The sequence below is a fragment of the Danio rerio genome, chromosome 2 (assembly GCF_049306965.1).
Source record: "Danio rerio strain Tuebingen ecotype United States chromosome 2, GRCz12tu, whole genome shotgun sequence".
NCBI classification, from domain to species: Eukaryota; Metazoa; Chordata; class Actinopteri; order Cypriniformes; family Danionidae; genus Danio; species Danio rerio.
This window is the reverse complement of record NC_133177.1, coordinates 20,754,280-20,771,177: the sequence shown is the minus strand read 5'-3', so window position 1 is coordinate 20,771,177 and position 16,898 is coordinate 20,754,280. Positions and strand designations below refer to the sequence as shown.

At 33.9% G+C, this 16,898-nt stretch overlaps 1 long non-coding RNA gene across 1 annotated transcript; it reads left to right on the top strand.

The window, feature by feature from the left end:
- Nucleotides 1–5,155: 5,155 nt before the first annotated feature.
- LOC137487779 (uncharacterized) lies at nt 5,156–8,833 on the top strand. Its single transcript, XR_011006508.2, has 5 exons — nt 5,156–5,182; nt 5,762–5,950; nt 6,338–6,496; nt 7,021–7,116; nt 7,852–8,833. It is a non-coding gene; the product is annotated as an uncharacterized lncRNA (long non-coding RNA).
- The last annotated feature ends 8,065 nt before the right edge of the window (nt 8,834–16,898 follow it).

Here is a 16,898-nt window from a genome sequence, read left to right as displayed (position 1 = left end):
TTTACCCATGCTGTTAGTTCTGTCATAGGACTAATAGAAGGACCCTTTCAGATTCTTCTCTGTTCAATCATCTTTGAAAACTCTGTTTTCTTTGTCAACTTTTCTTTTCTGGAAACTGACATCCACATCCATTGAAAGGCTCATTTTGGTGGAGAGTATCACCTGATTATGGCAGACGTCATACACTGACTGTATGTCATGACAACAGCTACAAGTTCAAGTTTAGCACAAGTGTTTCAAAGAACTAAATACAGAATTTTAACTGATTACACTCAATTAGTGCTTTTGAAATATTAAATTGAACTGGTCTGAGTTGACCTCTAACGGGGTCCAGATCCAGACCAGAGTTCAAATTTGAGAAGCTTTGATGTTCACTAATACAAAACGCACAAAGTCCAAATCTGCTCCAAACTTTACATGTTGAAATTCATATTCATTTAAATTCATATTCATTTTCCGATAAAAGGAGAAAATGTTATGGTTTACACTAACCCGAAAAATATGGAAACATGTTTGAAAAAAGTAAATGCATGCACTGTTAAAAATAAACGTTATTTAATTTAATTGTCTGTATTTTTTGTATTTTTTTTTACAGAATTTTTAACAGCATTTTTTTCATTATACAGTGAAATACAGTTGAAGTCAGAATTATTAGCCCCCCTGAATTATTAGACCGCTTATTTTTTTTTATTTCTGTTAAACTGAGATAATTTTTTTTCTCAACACATTTCTAATCATAATAGTTTTAAGAACTCATTTCTAATATCTGATTTATTTTATATTTGCCATGATGACAGTAAATAATATTTTACTAGATATTTTTCAAGACACTTCTATACAGCTTAAAGTGACATTTAAAGTCTTAACTGGGTTAATTAGGGTAACTAGGCATGTTAGGGTAATTAAGCAAATTATTGTATAACAGTGGTTTGTTTTGTAGATTATTGAGAAAAAAATATAGCTTAAAGGGGCTAATAATTTTGCCCCTAAAATGGTGTTTTAAAAATTAATAACTACTTTTATTCTAGCCGAACAAATAAGTTTCTTAATAAACTTTCACCAGAATAAAAAATATTATCAGACATACTGTGACAATTTCCTGTTAAACATCATTTGGAAAATATTTTAAAAGAAGAAAAACATTTGAAGGGGGCTAATAATTCTGACTTCAACTGTACCTGTTGTTTTACAGATATGTTCTTTAATAAAAAAATTATAATATAAAACTTACAATTATTGCTTGTAATTTTGTATCATGTTATTTTTCCTGCTTTTTAAAGCAATTTTTATGTATTTCATTTTTAGAGAGTGACACATAATTTTACATTAATATTTATAGATTATTTCTGTAAAAAAAGGGAAACAAATTTTGTCAAATAGCTTTTAGTGAAGATAGTAAACATATAAAGATTAACATGAGGTTAATAAAGTTAAATAATAGCTTATTGTTTGTAAGCTGCATATAATATAAAATGTTTATTTTACTACTCTAACAATGTTGCTATGCGAACTGTGATGATCACCAGGGATCTACCGGCTGCGGATCACTGGAAAACTACACACGTTGCTTTAACGAACTGCAACTCCCAGCATGCACCTGACACACCCAGGTTCCTAATTCCAACTAATTACACACACAGTCAGAAGATTGTTATGGACTGATTTCAAGGACTATAAACTCAGCACAAACAAACACATTGTGTCTGAGTCTTAAACTGTTTAGTGTTTGACTCCTTTACGTTGTTATTTTGTTTGCTACCTTTACGCTTGGGATTATGTGTGCATCTGTTTGTTCCTGTTTCAACCTTTAATTGCAAGATGGTTCTGCTATTTGATCCTCAACTTTGTTGTGCAGGCATCCTAACATGACAATAACCTTGTTTTTGTTGTTAAACGATGTTTAAACATGTTATTTGTAAAAATAAATAAATAAATAAATAAATAAATAAATAAATATTAATATAAATAAATAAATAAATAAAATAGATAGATAAGACTTTTGTATTTTCTCATGAAAATTGTTTTGGAGTTTAACCTACATATCCCTAAAATAGTTGTTAAACTATATTATAGTTTATACTTATATTTACAGTGTTTTATAACAACAGCAATTATTTGTACCTAAGCCTTCTTTAAAAGTGTTTTCTCCAGTTTTAAATGTATGTTAAAAGTGGAAAATGTCATGGAAAATTTAGAGATTTCATGCGTAATTAAATACATTAATCTGTCTAATTGCACAAATAACCTCCATAATTACAGTAATTATCCTTATATTCACATTAATTTATCTGTATATTTACAGTAAAAACCTGTGTAATTGCAGTAATAATCCTTCTAATCACATAAATTTTCGGTATAATTGCATTAATAAATTACATATTTACAATTGTGTAATTGCAGTAATAATTAGTAAAATGGCAGTAATAACCTGTACAATTATAGTTAAAATCTGTCATTTCCTGTCTGAGTTCCAGTCATTGCCACCTGATGGAAAAAGGGAGTTTAATGTGTATATCAATAACATTGACATGTTTCCTTCTGTATTTACAGACTGAATGAAAATGTATTTACCACCATTATCTGTTATTCTAAGGCCACTAGGAGCAAGAGTCCTTTGAACAGCAGCTTTCTTGTTGCTGTAATTAAACACGGGACTGTTGTAGCAGCTGTTTTAATGCTATCAATACGTAGACTATCAAACCTGTGTTTTTTTAAGAGGTGTAAGCCCACTGGTCCTACGCCACCCAACCCGCTACAAGCTGGAATTGGACCAGCAACCTTCCGCATGGGAGTCGGTTGCTCTACCAAGGAGGCTAAAGACTGTGGCCTCTAGCGTCTGTCGCTAGAGCACCTTTAGAGGTCAGAAGAGTCAGGTTTACCTGCACAGAACCTACTGGCTGGCCTCCGTTACAGAGGCATAACCATATAGCTATCGACATACTGTGACTGTTTCTATACTCACACAGTTAATGTTGATCTCATTTGTCATGGTGAAATTGAGTTATGATATCAGTCTCATCATCTTCCATCTGGTCCTCATCCACGAGCAGCAGAAAGCTCTTCTGCAAAGATACTCTGAGCAGTCGTCTCTGTGATTTCCCTCTCTGTTTGACGCCAGAACAACTGAAGATCATTTCATGTTGGACAAACACTTCTATTTAGATTTGTAAAACAATCGTCTCTGTCAGCTGCATCTCAAACAAAAGCATGACAATCATTTTGTCATTTGTCACTCAGCTTTCTAGACGAAGGCATCAGTTCCAGAAGTGTGGTTGTGCCCTGCCTAATGGAGACACTTCTTTGATAAGTAATGCTTTTTGTCAAAAAAAAAAAAAAAAAAAAGTAGTAATACAGGACAGCCCTAAGGTGCCATTTGCTGTACAATAGTGAGTTTTTGTTTTAAAATGTTTGCAGTTGTTATGGTTATGCCTGGTATCCCGAGAAAAGACTGAGTGTTTTAAAATGCTAAAAACTCTAACATAGGCTCATTCTGAAAATGCAGCCCTATGTACATTTCTGGAGAGCGCAAATTATGTAGCCAGAAGCCACTATGGGGGTTGAGTCTGGTGAAGAACGGTTTCAGAAAGTGGTAAGACAAAAACAAAAGCCAAAAAAAAGAAACAAGTAAATAACAGGGTTAGAATGTGGTAAAATCTGAAAATGTGGTAAAAAAAAAAATCAGGAGGCTTTTTTTTTCTGGATTTATTTCAAAAATACTGTCGTTGTGTTTAGCGAAATGGGTGGGTGTTGATCAATCTGTGCTTTTTAAAAACACTATTGGTTGGGTGTAGGGACAGGGGTGGGTGGGGATATCGATCTGTCAGTCAGTCAGTCTGTCAACAGTGGATTTACAGCTCTCGTGAGACAATAGCAATCGTCTCACTGTAAAAACGCCAACTTTCAAAAAGTCCTCTGAACAAAGATTAATAAGTTAACTGAATTTAAATATTTTCATTTGAAATGCTGACAAATAATAGTTAGTTTGTTCAACAGATATGGTGCTTCAATGTGAAAAACTTAAAATATTTCGTTGAACTAATACAAAATTCTTAGTTTTGCGTTAATGCGTGCCCTTCTTGTTGGCGCATGCGCCAGAAGCTTATAAGGCGCATGCGCCAACAAAAAGGCAATTTACTTCCATAGCTCACTGCAGGGGGTACCTGTCTCGTGCGCGCGACAAAACGAACCATCTTTCTTTCTGCGGAGCTACGTGTCAATCGTTTTCATAATCGATTGTATATAATTGTATACATGTTTTTTGTGCGATGTGCTACCCATCTGACTGCCCGATCTATTTTACCAGTGTATTAATGATGTGAGAGACCGTGATAGAGCGGTTAAGAGCAGGCCAACGACGTTTCTGCTAAATCATAGTAGTGATGGTGAAATGAAGCTTTCTGAACCAGTGAAGCGCTCGACTCAATTGTATCGGAAAAAGGTTCGTTACTCGAAGCTTTCTAAATCAGAGCTCGATGAGGACCTCTTCTGGTGAAAGTGTGGGAAAGCACTGTGTTGCCATAATGTCAAATGTTCACAACTGACCAACTCATTCATGTAGTAATACAAAAACAGCAATATAAACAAATTACTCAATTACTGTAGTTTTTACACAAGATCTATTACATTACACAACTGATGATTGTAGTAAAATCCAAGGTATTCTAAAGTTTATCATAATACAACTAGTCCTGCTTCAAGCAGGAATCGAACCTACAATCCCGGATTGGGAGGCGAGTGCTCTAGGAGGACGCTATATGAACGTTGCTTCAACAGAGCTTCTCTGTCAAACACAATACTACGATATGCGGTGGTTTTCTTTAAAGATAGTCATAAAAAATACGCTAATACACTTTAGTATTGTTCAAAACCTTTTTACTAAAAATACTATTGTAGTTTAGTTTAATTACTGGTGTTTGGGACTGGTGCAGTGCTTTGAAACAAATGTATGTAATAGACGCCAATTCTCTCGCTATACACTTTACTATGAGGGTGTTTAAACCTTTGAATCAAAATTCGAAGCAGTCACGTGGGTAAAGGCGAAAATGAAGCTTCGGACGTCACTGATCACGTGATGATGGCAAAACGAATCAAGCTCCGGTATACTGCTTCACTGCGAGATGTATCGTTTTTTTGATACATGCTTCAAAGCCTCGGCGCACAACGTCACATCACTAAATCATAGGTATGTATGTCTTTTTTGTTGTCATCTAACGTTATATTATTTGATATGTTGCCTTTGATGTGCGCGTGTATCCTAATACGGAACTATTTGTTATAATTTAGCCGTGAGTTACTTGTTTCGTGCACTTGGTTTTGGCTATTTACATCAATAAAAGTTTAGAGTGAATGTATTTGAAACAAATAGCGATTTCAATCGAGTCATTTGCTTTAATAACTCACGATTAATACAATGAGTATCATATAACATACCAGATCAGGTATCCAAGTCAAATTTCCTTGCTAAAACGAATATAACATTATGTCCTGTTTATCTAGATTGCTGTCAGCATTGCGCACATCATAACCTTTTTTCCTTTCGAACCAGAGCCAGTGGAACAAACGGTGACGTGTTTAACTGTGTAATTTGTGTGAAAATCGTGTGATTTTCATGTAATTCATTGCTTGATTTGCTTGTATATTAGTTAGCTCGACTAAATGTCTATCATATTCAGACCAACTTGCTTTAACAGTCAGCTAGCTTTTATTTACATAAAAAATATAAAGGGCTAAATATATATTTTTCTTTCTTTTTGCTCAAAAGGACTGAAATATTGACAATGACATAATTCAATGCAAGATTTCCTTGAGGAGGTGAGACTTGCTATCATCAGTGAAATTTGACGGTCATTCACCAGCAGATGCAAGAAACCTTTTCTCTTTGCCCAAAAGAAGTTGTTGAGATTTAGCCAGGAAGAAATTAGAGAGAGATAACCTGGACTTTAAGGAAGAGGTAAGTCACTATATTGCAATTGCTTTGGTTTCATTCAAGGTAGTAATGATAATGCTAAAAATAACAAACAACATTATTATTATAGGTAATTCAAAATACATCTGTATTCAGCATTTGAACATTTAAATATTTACATTTACAAATATATATATATATATATATATATATATATATATATATATATATATATATATATATATATATATATATATATATTTATATATATATATATATATATATATATATATATATATTTATATATATATATATATATATACATATATATATATATATATATATATATATATATATATATATATATATATATATATATATATATATATTATGTGTAAATATTAATATGTATGTTTTTTTTGTATATTGTAGATCTGCAAAGAGTTTTCTCAGATCTGTAATGTAGATCTCCTGAGACAGTTAATCGAGTGACTTGATAAATATACAGCACCTCTCCTGAAACTCTACAGAAAAAGAAGGGATTCAATGGGTCCAGAGATGGATACAACTTTAAACAAGATGGATGAGCAGGTACTCATTAAGATTTTTTTTTTCTTGTACACCCGACTGATGTTTTTAACATGTGCAACATATTTTGTCCTGTCAAACACAAAAGCATGAATTTCATGCTCAGGTAATACAGTCTAATAAAACGTAATTGCAACAATTTAATTGTCCAGCCCTTTTGCATTAATTTTAATTGTGTCAAGTTGTGTTTTGATTGTGAGATGGAAGTAAGATAAATAACAGATGTTTCACTTGTTTTGAGTGACCATTTCAAATGAATACATTCAAAGAGGAAAATAGAAAATAATAGCTGTAGTTTTTAACTCAAAGTAATTGTCACATGAAACTAAACATTTTTCTAAATTTGCCAACACAACCATTATCAAATTCCATTGTATGGAAACCACAAAATTCTTTTTTAAAAATAAAGCCATGTGTTTTTTCAACAGCATGAATAAAATACTATGCTCATTTAAATGTACTAAGTACATTTTTACTTACAAAACAATAAGATTGTAAAACACCCTTTGTAAATGACTTTCCTTTAGGTCACTGATATTGTCACTGATCGAGAAAGAGCAGCTCTTGAGGGATTGCCAATTTTTCTTCGTAAAAATTCTGCTTGCTTTCTCAAGATATGTCTGGTAAGTTACCCATTTTCATACCCTATTCTACATTTATTAGTCTGCTTGGTAACACTTATAATAGCTGCACGCTCTAAATAATTTATTTAGTATTAGCGAATAGTTAATTTATTTTCTGTTAAGCATAACTCTACATGAAGTGCTCAATGATTGTATTTTTTTAACTTTAATGATTCATTTGTATTACTAATTTAAGTATTGCATTATTTACAAACCAGTTATTTAAGAATACTTGGTGTTTTTAAGATCATTCAGAATGCTTAAGTACACGATTAATAAACTATTCAAATTAACATTTAAATATCCTAATATTAAGGTATGTAATAATATTTACTTTGTATGTTAGTATATGCTTTATGAGCTTAACTTCATCCAGTTGTGACCTAATCTAAAGTGAGGACTATTTATGCTTTATAAATCCCTTATGAATGACAATTAAAGGCTCAGTTATATTCTAAACAGGACAATAAACAACTTTCACAATTGAAACTGTATCAAATAAAAGTAAATCTTTGCAATTTTATGTAAAATAAAAGTTTAAAAAATTGCTAAATATTAAAAAGTTGTCAATATATTGTTCAATTATTATATATTATAGACTGTTCAAAGTGTTACTGTTTGTATGTACGAAAGTATTACATGTTTTTATTTTCTTTGCATAATAGTAATAACAATAATAAGTAGTAATTAATATTACACATCAATTAATTTTCCCATTACTTAATCTCCTATAAGGACACGGACCCTGAAGACCACAGCACCAGAGATTAAAGGATTGGAATCTTCACTGTGGTGGAAGATGATAATGGCACTTCTGCATCCCTGCAATATGTGATGAACCTCGCTAAAATCTTGGAGGAGGCCATAGTACTTCAGGATATCACACATCTGCCTGCAGCCTTCGCTTACTTGTTCAGCCTCTTGTATAAACTGAATATGGAACACCCAAAAGAACTCAAATATACTTTTTAAGTGATTCAGCATGTTTTATGGAGGTTGGTGGCACATGATCTGCGAGAGTTCAGTTCATTCATTCATTCATTTTCTTTTCGGCTTAGTCCCTTTATTAATCTGGGGTCGCCACAGCGCAATGAACTTGTTTTACGCAGCGAATGCCCTTCCGGCTGCAACCCATCTCTGGAAAACATCCATACACACTCATTCACACATACACTATGGACAATTTTAGCCTACCCAATTCACCTGTGCCACACGTCTTTGGACTGTGGGGGAAACCAGAGAACCCAAAGGAAACCCACGTGAACGCAGGGAGAACATTCAAACTCCACACAGTAACGGCAACTGACCCAGCTGAGACTCGAACCAGCGACCTTGGTGGGAGGCGAAAGCACTTCCTACTGTGCCACTGTTTGAATGTTTTGAGGTCTGTTTTTGGACTTGATGTACTTTGTTGACAAAAGTGCAGTACACTTTAAAGACTGTTTGAATGGAGTGGCTTTTAGGGTTTACTCTGATTAGATGATTGTATATTCACCTGGTTTGAGTGTTTGGACACACTAATAGCTTGGTTTTAGTAAGGTTGCTTGTTATTTTATGTTGAGGCAGTGTACAATCTTTTCAAATCTGGAAACATTCAGTACTAGTTGTGTACAAACTAGCCCAATGCTGAACACGGCTAATGTCAAATGCTGATTTTGTATGCAAATGTTTTGGATTGTGATTTGAACACAGTTAAAAATAAAAAAAGTGAATTGACTATTCTTGTGTATTCAATTTGAATCCTAAAAATTAATAGTAAATGCATAATGAATCAGTTTGTTTTATTTTGTTCAGTAAACTAAAAAAATCTTGTTGGGTAAACATGATCATTTTTGTTCAGTAAACAAAGGATCTTGTTGAATAAACGTGAACATTTTTGTTCAGCAAACAAAAGATCTTGTTGAGTAAACGTAAAAATTTTTGTTCAGCAAACAAAAGATCTTGTTGGGTAAACATGATCATTTTTGTTCAGTAAACAAAAGATCTTGTTGAATAAACGTGAAAATTTTTGTTCAGCAAACAAAAGATCTTGTTGAGTAAACGTAAAAATTTTTGTTCAGCAAACAAAAGATCTTGTTGGGTAAACATGATCATTTTTGTTCAGTAAACAAAAGATCTTGTTGAATAAATGTGAAAATTTTTGTTCAGCAAACAAAAGATCTTGTTGAGTAAACATGATAATATTTGTTCAGCAAACAAAAATATGTTGTTGGTTAAACAAGGAATTCAACAAAATATTTTAAGTCGACTTAGTTAACTCAAAAAGCTGTGTGTGATCGGTTGCCTTATTATTTTAAGTTTATTCAACTTTTTTTTTTTACAGTGCTGGAGAAATACATTGTCTGGGTCAAAATTATAGATTTTTTTTGCCAGAAATCATTCATTCATTCTCTTGTTGGCTTAGTCCCTTAATAATCCGGGGTCGCCACAGCGGAATAAACCGCCAACTTATCCAGCAAGTTTTTTTACGCAGCGGATGCCCTTCCAGTCACAATCCATTTCTGGGAAACATCCACACACACACTCTCATTCACTACGGACAATTTAGCCAACCCAGTTCACCTGTACCACATGTCTTTGGACAGTGGGGGAAACTGGAGCACCCAGAGGAAACCCACACAAAGGCAGGGAGAACATGCAAACTCCACACAGAAACACCAACTGAGCCGAGGTTTGAACCAGCAACCCAGCGACCTTCTTGCTGTGAGGCGAATGTGCTACCCACTACCCCACTGCCTCGTCCTTGCCAGAAATCATTATAATATAAAGTTTAAACATTTTGTGAATTGTATACTGTAAATACATTAAAACTCAATTTTTGATTAGCAATGTGGAACTTTAAAGGCAATTTTATTTGTACAATATGTGACGGTTTTAGAAACAACAAATGATAATAACTTAACTTCTAGTTGATCATTTGGTGTCAGAAGTAGCTTTTATAAGAGGCAAAGGCCTCTAGATTACACTAATATTACCCAAACAAAACATGATCATGCCTTAATTTTTAATTATTTAATTAGGGCTATAAGGTCTGACCTTGCTTAGACAAAGGTCAAATCATTTAACAGAAATAATGTACAGTATAGAATATAAAGTCATGGTGCAGTAGAAAAATAATTCATATTGTGTATGAATCCCATGAGCTTGGAGGATTGTGCCCATAAATCTTTGCAATGACTCAAATAACTTATTAATAAAGTCATCTGGAATGGCAAAGAAAGTGTCCTTCATTAAACTTGACTGATTTTTTTTAAAGAATCTAATAAAGGTTCCATGCAAGTTTCAATAAGACTTCTGCAGTATTTATGGTGGTTGGGATACAAAATCTACCTTCTGCCACTTTTCCAAATGATCAACTAAAATGATCAAGTTATTATCTATTGCTCTTACAACTGGGACGGTCAACAAGATTGTCAGGTAGTGGATTTAGATTTTTTCTAAACCTTCAATTTCTACATATTTAAATGGTTGTATTTCAGATAAATATTGTCAAATATTATTGGTTTTATGGTCGGGGGTCACAAATGTCATTCTTTGTAACAAATGTATTATTATTCTTTGCAAAATGTGAAACTGTTGGTCCTGTTGTGAATGATTAATGTCTGTAGTAAAAATGTCGACAACAAAATAGCTATGAATTTGCATTGTAAAAATGAAGTCAAAGAAGTGGGTTATGATTGTACCTGCCCTTTGATTTTTATTATGCTTATATCAAAATAATAATCTTAGAAATTTAAATGGAGAAAAGTTTGGACATGTGAAACAAATTGTGACCTAATAAAATACAAGAAGATTATGGCTCAACAGAATACACAGAACATATAATATTGCAACAGAAGGTTTATTGAAAAGTTTAAAGCGAACAAAAGCAGCTGCTGTTAGGCAGCCGTCAGTGGGAATTGCACATCGCAGACTGGTCTTTTAATGAAAGAGAAACTTCACTCTTGGAACCCATGGCAAAGAGGGCTGAAGGAGCAGGGTGAGGAGAGAACCCCAGTGGCAGAGCGGGTGCTGGCACTGGTGAGCGCGGAGGTTGAGGTGAGAGGGATCTGGCTGCAGACTCTGGCTGCATCCAATGCTTTTTAATAGGCTCACCTAACCCCACCCCTAACCCTACCCGTCACCGTGATGTCACTAGCTCCATTTGAGTGCATTGTGTCTGACATTGCATCGCTGAGTGATGTCTCATAATAATTATGTCTTTAAAATGGTGTTTAAAAAATTTAAAATTGGTTTTATTCTTGACGAAATAAAACAAATAAGACTTTTTTCCAGAAGAAAAAAACATTATCAGACATACTGTGAAACTGTCCTTGCTCTGTTAAACATAATTTGGAAAATATTTAAAAAAGAACAAAAAAATTCGAAGGGGGCTAATAATTCTGACTTCAACTATAAATATGAGATAAAAATATATATAGTAATAAAACTTATGCAACCTGCACCCCCAAAATGAAAGCACAAAGATTGCCACCTGGTGGTGCAAAGAGAAAACTTATTGATAGATTTATCAATATAGACCGCTTTAGTACAATTTGTGTATGATAATAGACATGCACAATATGTGACATTTTTAAAAACAATAATACATTTATGCAGTCATAAACATGTTTTGACAGCTTATATGATGGTGATTTGATACTTCTCAAAAGTTTCAAATGCCTTTACTAATATCAAAATGCTTTTTTTAACATCCAGTTATTCTTTACACCGATTAAAAAAAAAGGCTACTATAATACTACTATGGCTACTTTAATAAGGAAAATCTGCTCTAACTGTAAAACTAAAGAAACTGCTCTTGACACATGAAAGGGCAAAGCCTGCAGCCCACAACAAAGTGGCAAGTTATTGTGCATCATATTGAACAAACTGTTTACTGTGAATTTTATGTAATTTTGCTCACATGGACAATTGAATATTAATCAGATGATGTCATTACGCTGCTGTGCCGTCAGCCAATCATTGCATTGTTGCTGTTGTTTCCAAAAAACAAAATAGAAAAATAGGAGAGGAAAATGCTAATTGTGGGCGAAAATTAGCTAAACAAATTTAAAGTTAATTTATATATTTATTTAAATACAGTCTAAGTAAGACTTGTGAATTGTGAATGACATGTCACTCCAAATAATAAAAAATAATAAAAATCATAACAAAGAAATGCTGTTTACAGAATTATATAATAGCTTTTTGTGTTCTCATGGTGAAAAATAACCTGACTACAAGTTTTTCTTGTTTTGCTCATTTAGTTTGTATTGTTTTGCACTCTGTATTAATGTTAGATGTACAAATCATCATCACTCCATTTAATTATTTTGAACTTAACCAGTTTTTAGAAAGCTCACAGTTTTTCAAACTGTCTAAAATATCATTATAAAAATAGTCTCTGTAGTTGTAACGGACCCCTGGGGCACCCCAGATCCTAAACTTGAATTAGGAAACTTAAAAATAGGGCTGAGATTTGCTATTCCTCCTGGTAATTAAAATAGTTATTAGTTTTTTTTTTTTTTTTCTTGAAGCTCTCTAAATTTGCAATTGTAATGAGTGAAAAAAAAACTAAATAAATAAACATTCAAATGTGAGCAAGTTAAATAGACAGCAATAACAGGCATTTTAATTTGGCAAATAATTGAGCAATGCAAACACTCTGTATCTGTTTCTGCAGGTATGACAGGCTTCATCTTTCAGAAGGTCATCACCAAAGACATGCTGCTGTAATCAAGAGTCCAGTAATTGTAGTATGATCACAGCATGTCACACAGAGATCTGATTAGATACAGAACGCTGACATTTGCCACAGCACAAACCCATTTCATATGAAACTGGGTCACTTTTGGCTGACAGTAAGCTTCTCAAATTTGCATGTTAAACGGTGTCATTACGATAACTGTCTCTTCAATGAATTCAACCCTCTTTATCATGTCATAATGATTGCCAGCTTATGGAAAGACAGTGACAACTGTCAAGCCTTTAAAATAAAAGCAACATCTTACCCCAGAAACATACTCCTACACTGGAAAGTGTTTAGTGTTATAGTTGGCAAAGCGTTTGATCATGTCTCATGTGTGAATGATTTAAGACAGCAATCACACTTATTAAAGGAACACTCAACTTTTCATTTTTCATCGTTCTTAGTACATTATGTAAGCTTTTTAAAAATTCAAGCTGTTAATACTGTAGCAAGTTTATCAAAACTCCTTTTTGAGCAAGATGCTAATGGTCTATTCTGATTCAATAATCTATGCTAAGCTAAGCTAAATGTGCTCAGATTGGCTGAATGGATTAAAAATGGTAAAACTTAACTGTTTAACTGTAACTTTTTCGACGTTCTTAGTACATTATGTAACTACAGAAGAGTAAAGCTTTAAATACTGCACTCATGTCTCATCACAAAGGGGCAAACAAAAACTGCCATTTGGCCAACAATCCTCATTTACATTAGATGTCGCCTACCATGTTGTTGCCTATTGAAAGGAATGCCTCAATAGAGCTGCTTTTTTAGAACAGGGTAGCACTCCCTTGAAATGAATGCTGGACCAAGTTGCAGTGGAAGACTGTGCAATTGAAAGCCAGAGATATACACATGTATACCTATATCTATGATTGGAAGTTTTCCCGGTGGTCAGCATAAAAATAGTTTTTTTTTTTTTTTATTGCAAAAAATTATAATTATAAAACACTTATATCTAATCCATTTCCTGAAACACACACCCTCTCCTGCTTTCACTTGTCATTCTAACAAAGGGAGCGATTCATTTGTGAATATATCCCCGTTATGAACGACTCCTTCACTTAAGTAATTAGTCGACAACAAGTTTCTAGCACTGCAGCATTTTGTTTTCATATTTCAGAATATTTTTTTGCTTATTTTATTCAACAAAACTAGCATAAGCCTATAATTTATTGAAGTTGGTGCTACTTTGCCTTATGGTGAATGCAGTAAGTGACTGTAGTATCATCAGTAACATTGCTTGTTTAGCACAAAAGTTTACATTTAAAACAAAATCTTACCTATGAAATGTTCTGCCTTTGTGCTGTTTTCTTTGTTTGCTTGTTACTACACCCATACACAGCACTAAAATCCAGCATCTTCACATTAGCTCACTGTCTTGACTAGTGCGGTTGAATGACTTTTGTCCTAGAAGCACTGTACAAATGTGGCGGCGCTATTGCCGCATACTCATAAAGGTCTTCGACTTTCAAGAGAAGAAAAAATTCAAAAGGTTTAGAACCATTTAAGGGTGAGTACATTTTAATTTTTGGGCAAACTATCCCCTTAATTTCATAACTACTCTACATTCGTTTTAAAAAAAAAGTACAATGCAAAGAGTACAGGTAACACTTTAGTTTAGGTCAGTTCATGATATTAACAAACCATAAACTAACACTCAACATAGGCTCATTCTGAAAATGTAGCCCTATACACATTTCTGGAGATCACAAATTATGTAGCCAGAAGTATGTATGGCTGCATTTCATCTTTAAAACGTACACTACAGGGGCGGTATGATGCCTTTCCTTTTTGCATTTCTTAGCTGCCCGCTTACCTCCATATGTACAGCTTTCCAGCTGTTACCAGTTTGTCAAGTTAACGGCAAAGAATGATTCCAGAAAGAGGTACGATACAAATTGAAGCCAAAAAATAAAATGAACAAGTAATTTACAGGGTAAGAATGTGGTAAAATCTGAAAATGTGGTAAAAATCAGGTGAGGGAATTTATTTTTTTGGATTACTTTTTAAAACCATTGGTAAGGTTTAGGGAAGTGAGTGGGTGCTGATCAATCGGTACTTTAAAAACACTATTGGTTGGGTTTAGGGAAGGAGGATGGTGGGTAAGTCAGTCAACAGTGGCCTCTGATGGATTTACACTAGAACAGCAGGCGTGAATGGCGTGAATTTCTCGTGAGAGAAACTTGAGATCTCAAAAAGCATAGACAGTGACCTCTGGTGGATTCGTTAAAACAAATACTGGGAAAAAATATATGTAGCTCCTAGGATGTATTTGACACTCTCCAGAAATGTATATTGCAGAATATTTTCGAAATGTGCCTGGGTTGCTTACACTACTTGTTAGTATAAGGTAGAAGTTGGGTTTAGGTTTTGGGTAGGATTAGAGATGCTGAATAAGATCATACTTTAGAACTACTAAAGAACTGTTACTATCTTATTAATAGGCAGGAAATAAGCCAGCCGTTAATAACATGAATTGTGACCTAAACTAAAGTGTTCTCCGAGTAAAAAAACATTACATAATTACACATATAATGTGCATTACAAAAACACTCTTGTGCATCTTTAAAATGTGAACCCTAAAATGCATATAAAACAAAAACAAATATAAATGAACAGTTAGAAGAAAAAAGATTAAAATAAACAAATAAAAAAATCAGTTGTGGAGAGGAACATGCCTTTTTTTTCAACAAAACAGCCGTTTACTACATCATGTTTCCGAAGATCACCTGAAGGATTCCCATAGCAATTTCAAGCCGTTGTCCTCTCTGACCAGAGCCTCCTCAGACACCAAACAGAAAAGAAGGAAGGTCTTTACCGGGACGTTCTGACACACGCGTATATAATGGAATGGAGCCGATGATAGCTTCTGACAAACATGTGCACTGTGGGACGGAGACTGCTTCAAAGCTGGATGCCAACAGGCCAAGGACACTAATCTCATCCTCTGTTATAACTCCTGTTTCTCATATGTTTGCTGTCAGGCCAACGCATAAATCATAGCTGTGGGCTCTTTAGCAGTGTTGTCAAAGAGAAAACATAAAGGGAAGAGGAGAGAGTGGAGAAGGAAAATAACACTTAAAAAGAACACTTACACTTTGACCTTCTGCAGTGAGAGAGAACTGACTGGAAAAGTACTTTTATAACTGATAAACCCTTAAGGAAAGCATGATCAGCTGATGAATTTTGATATTTATTGCTATATATTTGCAAGATATGATTTTGATGATCAGGCTAAGGAACATTTGACTTCTTTAATTTATACTCAAATGTCAAATGGTCCAATTGGAAATACAAATACATCAAATAATACATTTAAATTGGAATATTATTTAAATTAGACATCTCTAGTACACATGTATCAGATTCAATCTTATTAAAAGATTGAAATTATACGCTTCTTGTCCAAGAGCTGAGAACTAGCTATTATCATGCACTATTGGTTCATTTCATGTCCAAAATTTCAATTACTCAGATCACATCGTAGATTACATTTATTTTTTCATTTCCAATGTACAAGCATTCATAAAACATCCTTATGATTTATATTTTTGATGCAATTCATAATGTTTCACCAGTTGCTGCCCTTTTGCCCTCAAGACGACCTTAATTCTTTGTGTCACATCCATTATCAGAATCCCCCATTCCAACACATCCCAAAGGTGCAGTATTGCTCTGAGATCTTGCGACCGTGGAGGCTGTTTGGGTTAAGTGAATTCAATATAATGTTCAGTGAACCAGTTTGAGGTGATTTGAGCTTTGTGACATGGTGTGTTATCCTTCTCAAAGAAGGCATCACAAGATGGCTCTGTGGTCATAAAAGTGTGCTATTCCCTAATGTCGACCCTTTGTTAAATGAAGGGGGGATTATGAAGTATATACACTTACCGGCCACTATATTAGGTATAATTTACCAGTACTGGGCTGGACCCCCTTTTACCTTCAGGACTGCCTTAATCCTTCATGGCATAGATTCAACGAGGTACTAAAAATATTCCTCAGAGATTTTGGCCCATATTGACATCATAGCATCACGCAGTTGCTGCAGATTTCA